Genomic DNA, 18,993 nt, shown 5'->3' on the forward strand with positions numbered 1-18,993 from the left:
AGAAGGCGCTATTTCACGGTCAGGGCGGCTAGGGTCTGGAACCAACTTCCAAGGGAGGTGGTGCAGGCTCCTACCCTGGGGGTTTTTAAGAAGAGGTTAGATGAACACCTTGCTGGGGTCGTTTGACCCCAGTACTCTTTCCTGCCATGGCAGGGGGTCGGACTAGATGATCTTCTCAGGTCCCTTCCGACACTAGAAACTATGAAACTATAAACTATGAAACTAAACTTAAAGTGCAGTAACTATGGTGCATTAATGAATATATAAACACGCTCATAAGGTTACATTTGTTAAAGTATACCATTTTCTTAGCCAATAGCTACAGTCAGGGAGTATCATGCCCATCTGTCTGATTCCTCAGCCCGAATGAGGAGGTACCCATTTAAAAAGCTCTTCACCCTGAGTCCAAAGTAAGGCTTGAAGCTATGTATTTGGAACCACAAGAAGACATACATGCACTGCTAGTGCATCCCACACATTTCTCTTACTAATGACCTTCTGAAAGTATTTTCTCTGAAGATAAAGGAAACAAACAGGTGATATTCCATGGTAATTCTGGCTTTGTTGAAAATCCCAAGAAACATTAGTTCTTTGTGTCCCCCTTCACCACAAAACCAGCAAAAAGTAAAATCAGTTTTTCAGATTCTCAGACTGGTTTCAAAAATAACTTTTTTTTTCTTATTTCTCATTACTCTAATTTCTCATTCTTCCGCTATCTAAAGCAGCCACTAGACATCTGAACCTGGCAGGCTTTTAAACCAGTAAGATGGCTTGTCAAGAGAGTTATCTCAATTCCAGTAATCAGATTAGAAACCGGTAGCTTTTTGTTAGTTATTTTCATTACATTAGAGGACTGTTTTAAATCACCCTTATCTCTCCATTCCTCAGGACATGGCTATTGCAATTCTCTGTAAACTGAACTCTCAAATTTCACCAGCACCACAGCCATGTCCCCGTCCCCCTCCTCCCCCCCCAAAAAAAACCCCAATCCCAAACAACACAGGGCGATGTTCTATAGCCAACACCTTCTTTGCTGTCATAATCATTATAATGTTACCTGCTCATTTTTGCAACTTTGCTAAAATATAATTGTTTATAAGATTAAATTTAAGAGACTTCTTTCTAAGGCAAAGGTTTAACCCTGATTTTCTTCTCCATTACCTTTCAATTCAGTGTGGCTGAAATTCTGTTCTCTACCCTCACAGTCCAAATCCTATCTGATTCTAAAGATGGGTATATGCAATTACAAAGCTATAACAGTTTCAGTTAAGCGTTTTGCTCCATAGAATACTTAGAGTAAACACAATGATGTGCAGTATCTGCAATTCAAAATCTATTTTCTATGCAGCCCATCCCACAGCACATTGTGGTAAAGACAGGACAGCTAGAGATGTAGCCTCTTTTTGTTGGTGCTCTGCTCAAGGTACAGTGTTTGGGTAAGCAGAGATTGTGTCTTCTATGCTCGGCTGGAAAACAAACTATCTCAAAATTAACAGAGAGCCAGTGCAATACCCACCCATAAGTGGGATCTGCCATGTTGCATAAAGCATGCTGTATCACACTGTAGGATGCTGTTATATTATTTCTTATTGAACTATGTCTCGGGGGCCGAGATAACAAGGGACACTTACCGAGAGCGCAGGACAGGAGAGACGCTGCGACTGAGAGAGAGCCCCCACGGATCGTTAGCCGCCTCTATGTACAGCTACGGCCGGCAGCTGACGGTGACGTCAGATGCTGGCCAGTGGATTTAAAAATGGCGGCCACCGCTCTGGAGGCAGCAGATAGCACAGGGAGCAGATGGCTGTCAGGGCCATCCACGGCGCTAGCCCCACTGTACAAACGAAGAAGAGCCAGCGTGCCGGAGGGAACAGTGGCTCAGAGAGGAAGATTGACAACTGGAACACTGGTGGATCAACCCCGAAGTGACGGACCGGGTGAGTGAATGAAGATTGAGACAACCCAGGAGGATTCAGAGGACCCCGAAGTAAGTGCCCCGGTGGTGGGTGCGGGCATCGCCAAAGAGGGGCGAGAGGCCGAAGGATCACCTGGCTGGCGGGAGATCGGGGCCGGATTGCCGCCAAGAATAGAGGACGCCGATTAAGGGAACAAGTGTGCAACTCAAAAGCAGCCAAGAGGTGCCACTCCCGTTCATGATAATAGGGAGCGGGTGGAGGGTCAGCAAGGTAGCTGGTACAGTAGAACCTCTTAGAGGAGGCACATAGCACAGGGTGCACAGGGTGACGGGTCTGTGGTGTGGTACCTATTGTAGTAGTGGCTAAGGCACCGGTTCAGGCTGGTGCGAAGGGGTCAACATCAGGGCAGGAGTATCCCAAGGGTTTTGGGGAACTTGAAGATGAGAGCTGTGTTAGAAGCCTGCGGAACGATCACTGAGCGGGCACGGGGAAGCGGAGGCCATAGGTGGTGTGAGGCCGGGGTGTAGGGGTGGCGGAGCCCCGTGTGCAACCAGTGGGCCAGACCCGGGCAACCGAGGGACCCGTGAACTAGCCCCGCCCCACTGGGGTAACAGCAAGTCATGGCAGGCGAGAACGGGGTTGGCGACGCAGAAGGACAAACAACCATGGTAACACGCTAGTCCGGAAAGGGGAGTAGCCAATGACCAGGAGAGCAGGGCTCCCAGAAGCGACTCACGAAGGCCCATCGGGGACAAACTATCAGTAGTGAGAAGCAAACATGGGAACTTTTAGCCTAATATGTGAATATTTACTTCCTGAGATGAGAGATCTAGCTGACAAAGCAAAAGCTGGAGCAGACTCAACTTCTGCTGAGGCTGCTCACTACCTCAGGGAGGAGAATGTGCAACACCAGGTGGCCTTGACTTACGCATGCAAACCTGGGACTAGTCTGATTTTTTGTTTCCAGGATTTTCCCATAAAAAAAGTTTCCCACTTAGATGATACTGAGCAACTTGAAAGTTATGAAAAGTAGTTGTGCACCACACTTCTTTATTTCACTTTTATAAATTCAGAGGGGCAAACAGTAGGAAAAATCAATGACCATATATAACAATAAAGTTCATAAGATTGACTGTGGGATTTGAGTACAGCTCTGGATCATCTTCATCATCTATCACACAGAAAGAACATTAAAATTTCAGATATTTCTGGATTGGAAATCAAAAGGCAAGTAAGAAGTAAATAGAAATAAGAACTCACATAGTCTGAAGGTGCCTTACTCCTTAAATGCAAGATAGTGATCACGAGGAAGGAAGGATGGTTTTAGAATTGTATAGTAGAAGTAAAGAATCCCTGCTGGTAAGATGCCTTAATATTAAATCCTTCTTTAAAGAGGGATGACAGGAATTATCCTTTCTTCCAACTCTCTGGGGAAGTTGTTATTTTTAAATACTCCTTGCTGCAGATTGCAAAATACACAAATGATAAAGGGGATCTGTTGGAAGCACATCTCTTCCTAGTCTGTGGGCATGTGTACATATGCATTAATGCACTGTAATTATAGTGCATTAAGCTAGTTCCTGTAATAACAAGTACTAAATATGCTGTAATTGGTCCTACTGCACAGTAGTGCTGGCATACATCTCTTAGGTGATGCTAATGTACAATAGACTAATTCTCCTATGAATTAGCACATTAACACAGCTTTGCCATGACACACTAATGTGCAGTAGAATTAGTCTACTGCATTCTAGCATCTCATGTAGATGCCATGTTATATCTTGCTTTATAACACCAAGCAAGTCCAACCTTCTAAGGAGTCAGGGCTACTAATGGTACCGATTCAGTAGAAAAGAATTGTTTAGTTCAGATTGGATTTTCTGAATCATTTTACTCATTTTCTTTTGTCAGTTAAAAGCTGAGCCATGAGCAGAAACATTAATCAGTAACACACTATTACTCTGATGATGAATCAACTTGACAGTTCTCTCCTAGAAAGTGTATGTTACTGCAATAAAACATAAGCAAAAAAGTTGAGTTTTCTGAAGAATATATTGATTTTTATATTAATAACTTATGGGGTCATCACCTTCAGTGGTGGAAAAAATATACTACATGGTGAATACATTTAAGATGAACAGTTTAGAAAAGAAAAATTTAAATTTTTTTTACAGCTTGTGGCACTACATGTAGCATAACATTTCCTGCAGGTTGTTCACTGAATAATAGTTTTATCTCTGTTAAATTGCTTGACAGGTTGACTATTCAAGTGCAAAAAAATCTTTTGAAGTTTCATTGTACTTAAAGGGAGAACTTAAGAAAATTTAATTTTAAAAAGTATTTATACTTCTACAGCAGACAGAAGGCAGGTAGAGTTTTCAGAAACACTTGCTACAGGACTCCCACAAATGGCAAAGTTGGAAGTTTAGAAAGTTGGCCAGGGTTTACAAAAAGTAATAATGAGATACCTGTTCAAGAGCCAAGTTACAGTTGTAGTAACATCAAAATCCAGAACCTCATAAACATAGTTTAATCAAGTACTTACAGCATAAGCAAACCAGTCTCTTAGCCAGAAGAAGTGAAGTACTGAAGTCTGTGTCCAGCAATAAAAGGGAGAACAGAAATTCCCTGGAGGAAACAGTTACATTTCCAAACAAAAATTCCATTTTTGACAAGCTTCCTGACCTAGATCAAGAGCATTGTTAACATGATGCTAATGATTATAGGATAGAAGGCTATAATATATCAACATGTAGCAGAATAGAAGTCCTGCAGGTTGGAGTAATGAGAACTATTATTGTCATTTAGAAGATTGAACTGTTTCATTTAAGCAATTCTAAATGCCAAAATGCTGAAAGTAAAATATCAGTAGTTGTTAACTGTAACGATTATTAAATCAGGATCATTAACCAGAAGGATTACTGCAGGAGGCGGTGATAAAAGTTGTAGCAATAATGCATCGGTTTACTACATAGTCTAGAGATAACAAAGACTGTGACTATTGGAGTCAACAATTCATAGTAGAAAATATTTTTGTAATATTTTTACAAAAAAAAGTTTCGAGTAGCACCCTGTGTATGTTAATGTGTATGTGTCAAGAAATATGAGATGTATGTATGCACATGTGGAGGAATATAAACTGTCAGTTACCCAAAGCATAGCAGATTATAAGGATACATGCTTGTTCTGGTCAGAGGTCTGATGGAGGAAAAAACAAAACAAACAAGTGGTGGTCTTCTAATGTGCATCTCCAAGCATATATGCAACCACCAAAAGGAGATGCAGTAGTAGTGTTTTTCCTGTGGCTAAATTTTCAGCACTTACACAGTGCTATGTGCCTACCTTAACAAATTCTATTCCGTTCAGCACCTATATGGCCACAACGTGGTCTTCTAATTATACTCAGGAAGGAAGTAAAGGGTGAGCACAAATGCATAATTCAGTTTCCACGTGAAAGCGCCAAAAATCCCTGTTGAGCAGCTATGTGCATGGCATTTAGGATGTAGCTTGCTTTTCATTTTAAATTAAAACTGTGATTTTGATTAAGTAAGGTCGCATCCTCAGAGAAGTGCAGGTACAGTGTCTGGTCTATGCTAACATTAGTCACATTTTTAGGGAGAACACCAGTAGTCAGTACAGCCCTCCACAATCCAAGTTTTTTACTGAGGGATTTGGCTGTAGTGGAATAATAGGGTTGACTTTCACACAATTTCGATATTGAAACCTAATCTGCTGAATATTTACTAGTTTCGTTCATATATTTGCAAAAATATGCTGGGAAATATTTTGGTGTAATCTGAAGATAATACTAGAAATGGACCACTTTTTTGAGTGATGTTCTCTGAAGTGCATGCTGGTCATATCTTCATAGACTTCATAGACATTACGGGCTGGAAGGGACCTCACAAGATCATCAAGTTCAGCCCCCCCGGCCATAGGCACAAAGTCTGCTGGGGTCAAATGATCACAGCAAGATATGCATTCAAACTAATCCCACCTATCTAATTCCACAAGGCTCATAATATTTGAAGGGGAAGGACCAAGAATGAGAAATTTACATTGCAATATATGAAAAAACATTAGGACTGTGACTCATACTCAACAAGGGGTCCTCAGTGGCCCAATTCCTAGTTGAGAGGAGGTATTAAGTGGTTTCCCCAGGGGTCTCTCCTGAGTCCAGTATTGCTTAATATCTTCATTATTTATTTGGATGAGGGAAGTGAGTGCTTAGCAAATCTGCAGATGGTGGGTGGAGTTAGATATTCTGAAGAGTAGGGCTAAGATCCAGAATGACTTGAATAGACTAAAGAAATGGTCTGCAATCAACAAGATGAAATTCAACAAGGATAACTGCCAAGTCCTGCACTTGGGACAGAATAATTTCATGAATAAACAATGTGCTTTTGTTACAAAATAATTCAACAGCATACTGGGTTGTTGTAACAAGGCACTGTTCCTGGGGATGGTCACAACACCCCTTGGTGGCTGCTTGGCTCCTGCTCTGCCCTCACTTCTCAGGCTCGCTTCCCTTCACCTCACCTGCCATGCCTTGTTGTTACTACATCCTTGAAAAGGGAGACTGCCCCAGAGATCCTTCATCCCATGCTGCTGTTCAGCTGTCACTACTCAGCACCTTAAGAGCTTATTATGTGGCTTCAACTACCCTTTATACCATGTTCATGTTTTGCAGATGCATGCAATCACTCTCCAGTTGTCTCTGTCCACACCCAGCCAGGTTTCCCAACTTGGCTACTCCTGGCTGTGGCCCTGGGTCCCTGACCCTGCTCCAATTTCTTCTGAGGCACTGGGCCCCTGGCCCTGACTCCACCTTTCTCTGGGCTGCAGGTCTCAGGCTGTGGCCCATCCTTGCCTTTGACCCCTCTTCTTGGGCCCTGGCTCCATTCCTCAGCCAATTGAAATCCCTTGGCTCCCTGGCCCCAGCAGTCTATATCTGTGGCCCCAGCAGTTTCTATCTGTGTCCCTAAAAGTGGTGTGCTGGGGCCCTGGCCCCATTCCAAGCCAACTGAGACATCTGGGCTCCCTAGCCCTGCTCACCTCTCCCGGGCTATGCTTCTCTAACTTTGCCTCTCACCCCTAGCAGGCTATGGATCCCCAACTCTCCTTGCTCTCACACCCATTTGGCTGTGACCTTCCTCTTCATCCTTGGCCCCTATCTCTCAGGCATTAGCCCTGCTCTCAGGCCAGCTGAGACCACCACTGCCCCTTGTCTCAATCCCTAAGCCACCAGACCCTACCTCAGGCTGCCCTCTCTTAACTGTTGGGAGTGCAGAGCCTCCCTCTGCCTGCTGCTTGCTCAGGAGCACCTTCCATGTCAACATCCAGGGTAAGACTGCCTACCCCAGCTCTGGCCCCGGGCTTATCTCACAGTTAAGCCCTGCTTCTTTCTGGTCAGATGTTCCTTTGCCTGCTAACTCAGCTTCTTCCAGAGGCTTCTCCCTTGTTAAACTAACAGATACACCCATTACTGATAGAGTTGTATTAACAGGAATTGCTTCTAAATCAAGGAAGTGATTCCACTTGATTCAAAACTGATGAGGCTTCATCTGCAGTACTGTGTCCATTTTGGACCCCACACTTCAAGAAGGATGTAGATAGATTGGAATGAGTCCAGTTCAGAGCAAGAAAAATGCTTGGGTTGGTGGGAGATATGACTTATGAGGAAAGGCTGAAAGAACTAGGCTCATTTAGTATAGGCAAGAGAAGACTGAGGGGGTATTTGATAAAAGTCTTCAAATACACAAAGGGTGATTATAGAAAGGATCAAGATAAGCCTTTCTCTGTGGCTGTAGGGGACAGGACTAGGAGCAATGGTCTCAAGCTACAGCAGTGGAAATTTAGGTTGGAGATTAAGAGGATCTTTTCAACTATGAGGATGGTCAAGCTTTGGAACAAGTGACACAGAGAAAATGTGGACTATCAATGCTCAGAAGTTCTTAGGAGAAGGTTGGATCAATACTTGCTGGGATGGCTTAGTCAGAGATGATCCTGCCTTGATCAGGGGGCTAGATGACCTTGGGAGGTCCCTTCTAGCCCTACTTTCTTATAAAGGGGATCATAGAAATGTGAGGGTGAGGAAGGGAAGGAGATGGTATAAATAGAATTGTTATTTTTTATTTATATTGTAGAAGCATCTAGGAGACATGGTCATAAACATTTTTCTAGGGATTGTACAAACACAAAAAAATGGTTACAAAAAAGCTTTAATTCTAAATAAATACCTAGAAGAAACATCCTTAGTGGGTAGAAAAAGTCAAGTTTGCTCTTGTTACCATTATAGCAATACATATAGTTCATAGACAAAAGGCTTGTAAGGATGAGGCAGAAGGTGCACTCTTCACTAAAAAAATACTCTGCCTTCTTTTTTCACTTTATCTTTGAATAATTATACAGAATATATGTAAATCAAACACTACTAAATGTATACAGAATCCACCAACTTAATTGCATAATCAAGAGAGCTTTTAATTTCCCTTATTCTCATTCAGATTGATAACATTCATAGAAGCAAGTAAAAGTCAGGAAAATTGAGTCCAGACACCAGTGGGCATATCTGCATGTGCTATTAATGTGAATGAATAAATTCTGGTACACTTTGGACTGTGAGGGCCTCAGGGGTCATCCTGCCAGTCTGGGGCTGCTCCGACCCAGCTCAGTGTGCTGTGGAGGGGCTGGCAGAGGCATGAGGGTGTTCCAGTGCAGGACCAGCTGGCAGGCAGCCCCTGCAGTTAAGCATGCTTGTGCTCCAGCCAGCCCTGTCAGTATCTATCTGTGTGTTGCTGTGCACTAAATAAGGCTGCTGTAAGATAGTACTTGTGTTGACAAGTATTAACCTATGGCAGCATTTATTAGTTTACTGCAGCCTAATAGGGCCGCAAGTGTAGATGCTGAGACTTTACTGTGGAGCTAATTAGTCTACTCCACAGTACATATATTACATGCCCAGTCTGTACCATACAGCATTTCCATTTTCATTAAAGGAATAAAATATTGTCAATGCCCTTCATACTTTTAATTAAATCTTAGTCTGGCATTTGGATAAGAAAAGTATGAAAATGAAGGATTTCTTTACAGGTCTGATACTGAATAAATGAAGAACTATCAGATAATCCTCCTAACTGGGATCTGCTGAAAGGGTCTAATGGATTAAGCACCAAACACTTTCCCTACCTATTGACCCTCAACAGTAAACAGGCTATTTCCTATAAAATAATTTTAAGTTTTTTATATTCTACATAACATGTCCCAATTATCCTGGGCAACTGGTGCCTCCTGAATCTGGAGGGGACACACACACAAGCCAACGGTGACATCAGCGGGGGGGCCAGAGCTGGTGAGCATCCGCAGATGCCTCTGCCAGCATCAGCTCTGGGGGTGGAGCTGACAAGCTCCCGCAAATGCCGTTGGCAGCAGGGCCAGAGCTGGCGAGAATCTGTGGATGCTGCCAGTGGCGTTGACAGCAAAGAAGGCCTTGTTGGGGTGGGGGTGAGGGGGAAGTATGTTGAGCACTCACAGATGCTGGCAGTGGCAGGGACAGCCATGCCAGGGGAGGCATGTGCCCCCCCATGCATTGCCTATGCCAATTATTATAGTTTTACTCCCATGTATTAAGCATATAGAGCAAATATAGAGCAAAGAATATTTGCCCCAACAGTTTTATAGTTATCCAGGTATGCAATATAAAGGGTTTTTTTTCTTTTTATCATACTGATGAATGCCTATATGAATCTATATAAATTGCATGATAAGTGGCAAGGTAGTTCATTTACATGAATCATTGCTTAATTATGGCACAAAGTGCAGAGGTGTTTTGTTCCTAACCAGACCATCCATACTGTCCCTCACTGATCAGAATTATAAATTCAAATGGAATAAACCAGTGCTCAGACAATTTGATATGGAAGAGAATAGAAAGAGGCATTTTTATTTCCCTAAAAGCTTGTGTTTTCTTATTTCCTTTTTGAGTCGATAATTTTGCTCTTTCCAGTCTTTTTCCCAGTATCCCAAAAGAATTATTAATTAAAATATTTTGATCTTTTTCTAATACAGAGACAGGTGCATATCTCTTTGTTTCTACATTTCCTGTGAATTTGTATTGCCTTTTAATAAATATATTCCAAGAGTAGGCAGCACCACTACCTCATACATTAAAAACAAAATTAAATTAAAAGCAAACAAGCAAACCTTATTTTAAATCGTTCCAGGTTAGGCTGGTCATCTTGAACCATTTAAAGATGGACATTAGTACATGTGCAGGAAGATTATCTAAGGAAGTACTTCAAGGACACAACTTGTCACCTTAGGTGCCTGTACACAAATGTATGGAGCCTGGGAAACAAGCAGGAAGAACTGGACATCCTTGCACAGTCAAGGAACTATGATGTAACTGGAATAACAGAGACTTGGTGAGATCCTACATATCTGGAGCACTGCCATGGCTGGGTACAAACTGCTTAGGAAAGACAGGCAGGGAAGAAGAGGAGGAGTTGAATTTTATGTAAAAGAGCCATATGATTGCTCAGAGCTCCAGCAAGAAACTGGAGATAGGCCCCTTGAAAGTCTCTGGGTTAAGTTTAGAAGGAAGAGCAACGAGGGTGATATTGTAGTGGGTGTGAGCTATAGATTGCTACACCAGGAGGATATGCTGAATATGAAGCTTTCTTCAGACCATTAGCAAAGGTTTCCAGATCACAGGCCCTGATTCTCATAGGGTACTTTAATCACCCTGATATCTGCAGGGAGGCTAATACAACATTGCACAGGCCATCGGACTAGATGATCTGCTCAGGTCCCTTCCGACCCTAGAAACTATGAAACTATGAATCCAGGAAGTTTTTGGAGAGTATTGGAGACCATCCTGGTGCAAGTGTTGGAGTGACCAACAAGGGGCCAGGCTCTTCTTGCCGGCTACTAACAAACAGGGAAGAATTGGTGAGGGATGTAGGTATGGATGGCAAGTTGGGCAGCAGTGACCATGAGATGATTGAGTTCAGAATCTTGAGAAAAGAAAGGATGGAAAGCAGCAGAGTAAGGACCCTGGACTTCAGAAAAGTAGAGTTTGACTCCATCAGGGAACTGATGGGCAGGATCCCCTGGGAGGTCAGGCTGAGGGGAAAAGGAGTCCTGGAGAGCTGGTTGTATTTTAAAGAAAACTTACTGAGAGCACAGGAGCAAACCATCCTGATGTGCACGAAGAATAGCAAATGTGGCAAGTGACTAGCATGGCTTAGCAGAGAACTCTTCAGTGAGATAGAACCAAAAAGGAAGTTTACAAGAAGTGGAAGCTTGGAAAAACAACTTGGGAGGAGTATAAGAATATTGCTTAGGCATACCGGGCTGTAGTCGGGAAAGCTAAAGAGCAATAGATGGTGCAGCTAGCAAGGGACATGAAGTTTAACAAGAAGGATTTTTACAAGCATGTTAGCAACAAAAGAAAAGTTAGAGAAATTGTGGGTCCCTTACCAAATGGCGGAGGCAACCTAGTGACAGATGATGAGGGAAGGCTGAAGTACTCAATGCCTTTTTTACCTTGGGCTTCACAGGCAAGGTCAACTTCCACACTACTGGATCAGGCTGCACAGTTTGGGGAAGAAGTGAGCAGCCCTCAGTGGTGAAAGAACAGGTTAGGGACTATTTTAAAAAGCTGGAGGTGTACAAGTCCATGGGGCCGGATGCAGTGCATCCAAGAGTGCTAAGGGAATTGGCTGATGTGATTGCAGAACCACTGGCCATTATCTTTGAAAACTCTTGCATTCAGGAGAGGTCCCAAACATTGGAAAAGGGCAAACATAGTGCCCATCTTTAAGAAAGTGAAGGAGGACGATGCAGGGAACTACAGACCAATCAGCCTCACCAAAAAATCATGAAGCTGTTCCTCAAAGAATTCATTTCTAAGCACTTAGAGGAGAAGAAGGTGATTAGAAACAGTCAGCATTGATTCACCAAGGGGAAGTCATGCCTGACCAACCTGATTGCGTTCTATTATGAGATAACTGGTTCTGAGAGTGTGGGGAAAGCAGTGGGTATAATATACCTTGACTTTAGCAAGGCTTTTGATAGTCTCCTGCAGCATTCTTGCAAGCAAGCTGAGGAAGTATGGGTTGGATAAATGGACTGTAAGGTGGATAGAAAGATGGCTGGATTGTTTGGGCTCAATGGGTAGTAATCAATGGTTCAAGGTCTAGCTGGCAGCTGGTATCAAACAAAGTTCCTCAGGGGTCAGTCCTGGGGCCAGTTTTGTTCAATAACTTCATTAATGATCTGGAAATTGGGATAGATTGCACCCTCAGAAAATTCACGGGTGACACCAAACTGGGGTGTGTATGCTGGAGCATAGGGCTAGGATTTGGTGTGATCTAAACAAATCGGAGGATTGGGCCAAAAGAAATCTCATGAGCTTCAATAAGGACAAGTGCAAAGTCCTGCACTTAGGACAGACGAATCCCATGCACTGCTATAGCCTGAGGATTGACTGGCTAAGCAGCAGATCTGCAGATAAGGACCTGGGGATTACAGTGGACAATAAGATAGGTCAGCAGTGTGCCCTTGTTGCCAAAAAGGCTAACAGCATACTGGGCTGCATTAGTAGAAGCATTGTCAGCAGATCAAGGGAAGTAATTTTTCTGTTCTGTTCTGTTCTGTTCTGTACTGGTGAGGCCACACCTGGAGTACTGTGTCCAGTTTTGGGCCCTCCACTACAGAAAGGATGTGAAAAAGTTGGACAGAGTCTGGAAGAGGGCAACAAAAACGGTTCAGGGGCTGGGGCACATGACTTATGAGGACAGGCTGAGGGAACTGGGTTTATTTAGCTTGGAGAAGAGAAGACTGAGGGGAGATTTGATAGCAGCCTTTAATTATCTGAAGGGTGGTTCAAAAGAAAATGTTTCTTAGTGATGATATATGACAAAACAAGTAGCAATAGTTTCAAATTGCACCACGGAAAGATTAGTTTGGATATTAGGAAAAACTCTCTCACTAGTAGGGTAGTAAATCACTGGAACAAGTACCTAGAGAGGTGGTGGAATCTCTACCCTTAGAGGTTTTTAAGGTCTGTCTTGACAAAACCTTGGATGGAATGATGTAGTTGGGGATGGTCCTGCTTTGATCAGGGGGTTGGACTAGGTGACCTCTTGAAGTCCCTTCCAACCTTAACTTTCTATGATTATATGATTCTAAGGTCCACTTTAGGTCCTTCATATTTTTATTGGTAGCACATTTCCCATTCTTTGAAGGACAAGGTCTAAATGCAATTTTCAGATCAGTTACATTATTTGTATTATGCATTTAATCCTCTTTCTCCTACTTGTACTGCAACAGTGTTCAGACACTGTTCCTCAAGATGCCAGCTGCTGACACACCACTTGGGGTCAGCTGTTGCACCCCCTTATTCCTTTCTACTCTCTGCTAAGGAGAAAGGAGGCCTGGAGGGATGTAAAGAGCTGACTAGAAGCTAAGTGTGTGGAGGGAGAAAAGAAATAGGGAGAGATTTATGCAAGAAGAAAGTGGAAACCAAATCATCCTTCAACTATTTTGCTGTTTTGTTCCTTCTCTTCTGTCTCACAAATACAGTTTCAGCTCTGTGCCATCACTCATCTATTTGATACAGTGAAAATACAACGGTATTTATCCTTTAAAAATCATTATAACATGTCAGTTGTAAGGTGACATGACAAATTACAGATGTTGTCAATAAGCAGATGGATCGGGGTGATCCAGTTCACAGTATATTTGGACTTCCAAATAGGATTTTAAAAAGTCCCCATATCAGAGGCCCTTACCTAAATTAGGTAGTCATGGGATTACAGGGAATATCCATTTGTGGATAAGAATTTGGTTTAAAGACAGAAAACAATGAGTGTGTATAAATGGGCAGTTTTCAAGAGGGAAAGAAGTAAACAGTGGGGTCCCCGAGAGATCTATGCTGGGAAGAGTGCTATTTAAAATATTTATGAATGATCTGGAAAAAGGGGTAACTAGCAAGATGGTTAAACTTGCAGATGACAAGAAAATTATTCAAAGTCGTAAAGACAAGGTAGACTGGGACGAACTACAGAAGGATTTGGTTTGATTGAATGAACAGGCAACTAAATGGCAGATGAAATTCAATGTAGCTAGGTGTAAAGTGATGCACATGGGCAAAAATAGCTCATACTATACCTACACTATGATGGAGTCTAAATTAGTTGTTACCACATGGAAAACAGATCTAGGATGCATTGTGGACAGTTTGCTTTAAAAAAAAAAAAGAGCTCAGTGCTCAGCAGCCATCAAAAAGGCAACACAATCTTAGGTATTATTGAAAATAGAACCGTAAACAAAACTGAAGTACCATCATGCCCCTTTATAAATCCATGGTGCATCCACACCTTGAATACTGTGCCCAGTTCTGGTCCTCACACCTCAAAAAAGATAAAGAACTAGATAAGGTTCAGAGAAGGGCAACCAGGATGACTAGTGGTATGGAGGGGCTTCCATATAAGGAGAGACTAAAGAGCCAAGGCTATTTAGTTTAGAAAAGAGATGCTTGATAGGGACATGATAAGGGTTTCTAAAATATTAAATAGTGATGAGAAGGTGAATAGGGGTGTATTATTTACTAGCTCTCATAATACAACAACTATGAAACTGGCAGGTAGTAAGTTCAAAAATAACGAAGTAAAATTATTTTTCACACAATATGTAATGAACGTGTGGAATTCATTGTCACCAGCTGTTTTGGAAACTGGCAATTTAACTAGATTAAAAAGGGGACTGGACAAGTTATTAGAAGAAAAGGGCATCAGTAGATACAAAGCATTGGAGTTAGGGATACAGCATCTCAAATAGAACTTTCTAGACCTTAGATGCTGCAAGAGAGGAGAACAGTAGGGAAAAAAAAAAAAAACCCTGGTCATACATAGATCACACTCTCCCTTTCAGCATCCACTCTTTGCCACTGTGTAACACAGGCCTATTTTATTTGATATGCTCAGAGTCATGGCCCATCATGAAAATACTGTAATACTCCCTTAAAAAGAAACATCACTGAGGACATTCAACTGAATACCTGGGGCAACAAAAAAGAAAACAGGAATGGGAGTGAGGTCACATCTTAATAACAAAGGATTCAGAAGGGGACAGAGAGCAGAGCACACTGGCCAGCACCAACTGCCCCTTGAATGAGTCAAGGCAGCCTGTGGACACTGACCACTGAAACTGTCTCTGGAGACTTGTGGAGGAGTGCCAGGAAGACTGCCCCTTACTCACCTGGGTTCCCAGCAACCAGTCTCCTTCCTGGCCAGCTTGGCCAGAGCCAGAATGAAGTTGACCAGGAGGCCCTGGGAATTGCTGAGTCTATGGACAGGAAGTACATAATAACAAAGGTGTGGCGAGAAGTACAGCCAGAGCATCAGCAAGTTTTGAAGGAGGCAGAAGAGGGGCTGCAACTGGTGCACTCAAGGTAATCATGTGTCAGAGCCTCCCTCTGCTGGCAAAAGGAGCAGAAGTTGGGGTGTCCACAAAGCACACCAGGTACACACCCATGGTGATGGCTCCATGTAGGAGCTGCCAGCTCAGGTCCCTAGTGAATCATGGGATCAAGGTGTCAGGGACCCTTGCCCCTGCCCTTGCCTAGGGTGTTCTGTCACTTATTGTTAGGGTGGGAAGTGAGGATGGAGTGATAGACAGTCGGAGCATGAGTATATAGAGCTGGTGGTGGTGGGCTGTTCAGAGGTAGACTGGCTTGGTATGCCCCAGCCTACTGAGATGGTGGTGTGGGGAACAACATGGGGTTTGCCAAAGCAGTAGCTCCACAACTAGCTCCAGAGGACTGGGGGATACTGGGGAGTAGAGACTTCCCTCATTCAGGACCTGGTTGATATAGGTGAGAGCAGTGGGCAGCAGGGCAGCCTTTACCTCCAAGAGTATGTGGCAGGAAGCATGCAGCACGTGCTGGGCCAGCACAGAGTGATCCGCCCACCCTTGCCTAGCATAATTCAGGAGGTTCCAGATGTGAGTGATGTTGGCCAAGACCATCCTCCAGTGCACACAGGGCACCTTCATTGCCAGTACCAACAGCTGAAGGTTTTACAGTGGGGGCTCAGTAGTGAGGTTGGCACACTCTGGAAGACTGTGTCTGGGAATCTAGAGGCACAGACCAGCCTCCAGGCTCTGAGGAGGTCCTGTCAGAAATCTGGAAGCTCCTATAGGTCCTGCTTGAGGAGACCTCGCAGGTAGAAGAGCAGCCAGTTGTATCGAACCCTCAGAGGCAGCAGAGGAAGGTGCAGCCAATCAGGCACCATGATACCTGGCTACCGATACCATACAGGAGCCTGTGCAGCTCTTGAAGGTAGAAGGCACGGACCTGACTGTGGAGGCAGACCAGGTTGGTTGGAACTTCGACAACTACAGTTGACATATAGCCATACCATCTTGTTTTCATTACAATAATTCAATCAAAAGCCTGATTTAACTTCCATTGTAGAAAGGATAATATCAATAAGCAATATGAACCTAGAGCTGCCTCAAATTAGGCTGAAACTAAGTCTAAAATAACTCATGGAAATGAGCCACAAAGCCAATACTAGCAATAATGTTTGGGTTTTTTTAATTGGGTACCACAACTATGAATTCATTTGGTCTCTGCACCCCTACTAGTCACCAAAGTCATAGATCTATGCCATAAGGCTAAGGACTAAGGCAAATGAATCCCTTAAATATAGATAAATATAGGCTGCCAATTCATCTAACTGGCTTTATAATTAACATCACACTAACTTGAAACTGATTAGAAAAAGTAGATTACAAAAACAAGACATTAATTTAAATTTTGTTATATAATATACATAATAAGGTTAATTAAAATTAGTGCTTTGTGGTTCATTCTGAACTGAGTACAGACATACATATTCTATATACACATGCACACGCTAAAATTATTTCATGAAAAAGTATGCCAAGTTCTCATATTTGGGGACATAGTTAAAACCGTACCATTGACAACCAACTACTGGATGAAGACCTCATAGTATTTATATTGTCACATAGTGTTTTATAACTTGAATTTTTGATAGGTAAAGAGATAATTCCCAAAATTTTCTTCATATATAATCTACAAACTTCACCCTGTTACCTTTAAATATAAGTTATGTGCCTGCTCAACTAAAATATGGTTGTAGTTTAATTCTAGCAGTGATGAATTGCTAGAGTGAATTCATGCAAACAGGGAAATTGAAATTAAATTCATCACACTAAGAAAACCACTTCCTCCCCATGTAAATTAGCAGCTTTTCTGCTAAAATCAATTTGTTTTGGTAAATTATGCAAAAAATCTCAAAGGGCTTCAGTAGGTGATTTATTATACTCTTGGCTGTTTCATAATGTTAGAAAATGAAATTCATTCACACAATATTAGATGGCATAAGCCGAGAGCTTTAGTGACAATTTCTGTTTATTACAATTAATCTAAATTGTTTATGCTGACAGAACTCCCACAATATGTAGGACATATCTTTGTGTGAGGTGCTTTGTAATAAACTGTATACAACTGTTGTCCCTTTGAGAACAATATATCAATTACTTCAGGAATATAGGACAGTTCACTTGTCTCAATAATTAGTAATGAAAGACAGTATTTTCATGAAAAAATTCATATTTTCAGTACTGAAAACATCAAACTTAAAAAAAAGCTGTTCTGCTTACATTGTTCAGAAATCTGAAGAGATGTCTATTGAGAATGAATCATGGATGGCTAGAAAGTGGTATTTAGAGGTTTGCTTTTGGGCATTGGCCTATAAGTAAAATATATCTATGCTTTAAAACAATGGTCCAGGATGTCAGCAAGGGTTAATTGATATCTATAGGCCTGGTCACACAGTCACAAAGTTCTCACAGCCTTCAAGGCAGACAGGGTGTCTAACCCAGGCAAGCAATAAGGCCATCAGATATACACGTAGCCTGGGAAATCATGGGCATATACCACGCTGTTCCATAACATGAGTTAAGGTGGCACCAGTTCACAAGGCCTAAGAGTGGCGGGCCTGACAGCTCTGGTTTTGGGGGAACAGACCAAATTAGAAGAACACCTGGAAAGCTCAAATTAAGATGTGTGCATGTGATGGGCTTGTGAAACAAAGTAATATGCTGACAGAAGAGATTGTGGACAATATGACAACCGCAGGGAGACCAATCAGTGATAGCCATGGCTGAAGAGTCATCAGAAGAGGAAAAGAATACAAAAGCAGAGACTTTAGAGCAACAAGGGGTCACCCATCCCTGAAAAGGGTTCCCTGACAAAGGGCCCCTGAGAAGGGAACCCAAAGCCACATGGACCCTGAGAGGGGAACCCAAAGTACTATGGACAGAGGGCGTACCACCAGCCTGTCTCATCCACTCCACTGGTGGGGGAGCGGGCCTTGGCCTCCAAGCTCCAGGCTGCTGACATCTGACATTCAAGAGAACTTCAGAGTGAAGCTTGTGTCCTGGCCAGATGTTCTTTGACTTTGATGACAGCCCTAGGATTGGTAGCTATAGAATTGCTTGTATTATTGTTTTCTGTTATCACTGTGTTTCAGTAAAATTTGCCTATTATCAAATGAAAAGGTCATGGTCAGTCTCAGGGCTTGGGTCACCTGGAACAAGATATCTGGATCATAAATCCAGTGCCAACAAACCTGTTCTGCACACTAGACAGAACTAGATCAGGGAGGCAGGAGGGGGTAGTTATACCCCTCTTTGAATCCTGCTCCACTCAAACTTTAAAACAAACTGCCTCAGAGAGGCAGTGGCATTTCCATTCAGGCAGCACTGAAGCGGGGGCGGGGGTCAATCCATTTCAAAACTCATTATAATCTACTTGATTCCCGGCATTTTCTTCACTTCAAAGGTGTTAACAGCCCTCTCTTCTTTTTAACTTAACCTCCTGCTAGCTGACACCAAGCCAGACATAGTGGGGCTCACAGAAACATGGTGGGCCCACACTGTTCAACATCTTCATCAGTGACTTAGATGAGGGGGTAAAAAGCACCCTGTTCAAATTTACTGATGACACCAAGATGTGGGGGGATGTGGGCACACTAGAAGG

Source organism: Gavialis gangeticus, unplaced genomic scaffold (genome assembly GCF_001723915.1).
Source record: "Gavialis gangeticus isolate Ggan-Ray unplaced genomic scaffold, GavGan_comp1, whole genome shotgun sequence".
In the NCBI taxonomy this organism is placed as follows: domain Eukaryota; kingdom Metazoa; phylum Chordata; order Crocodylia; family Gavialidae; genus Gavialis; species Gavialis gangeticus.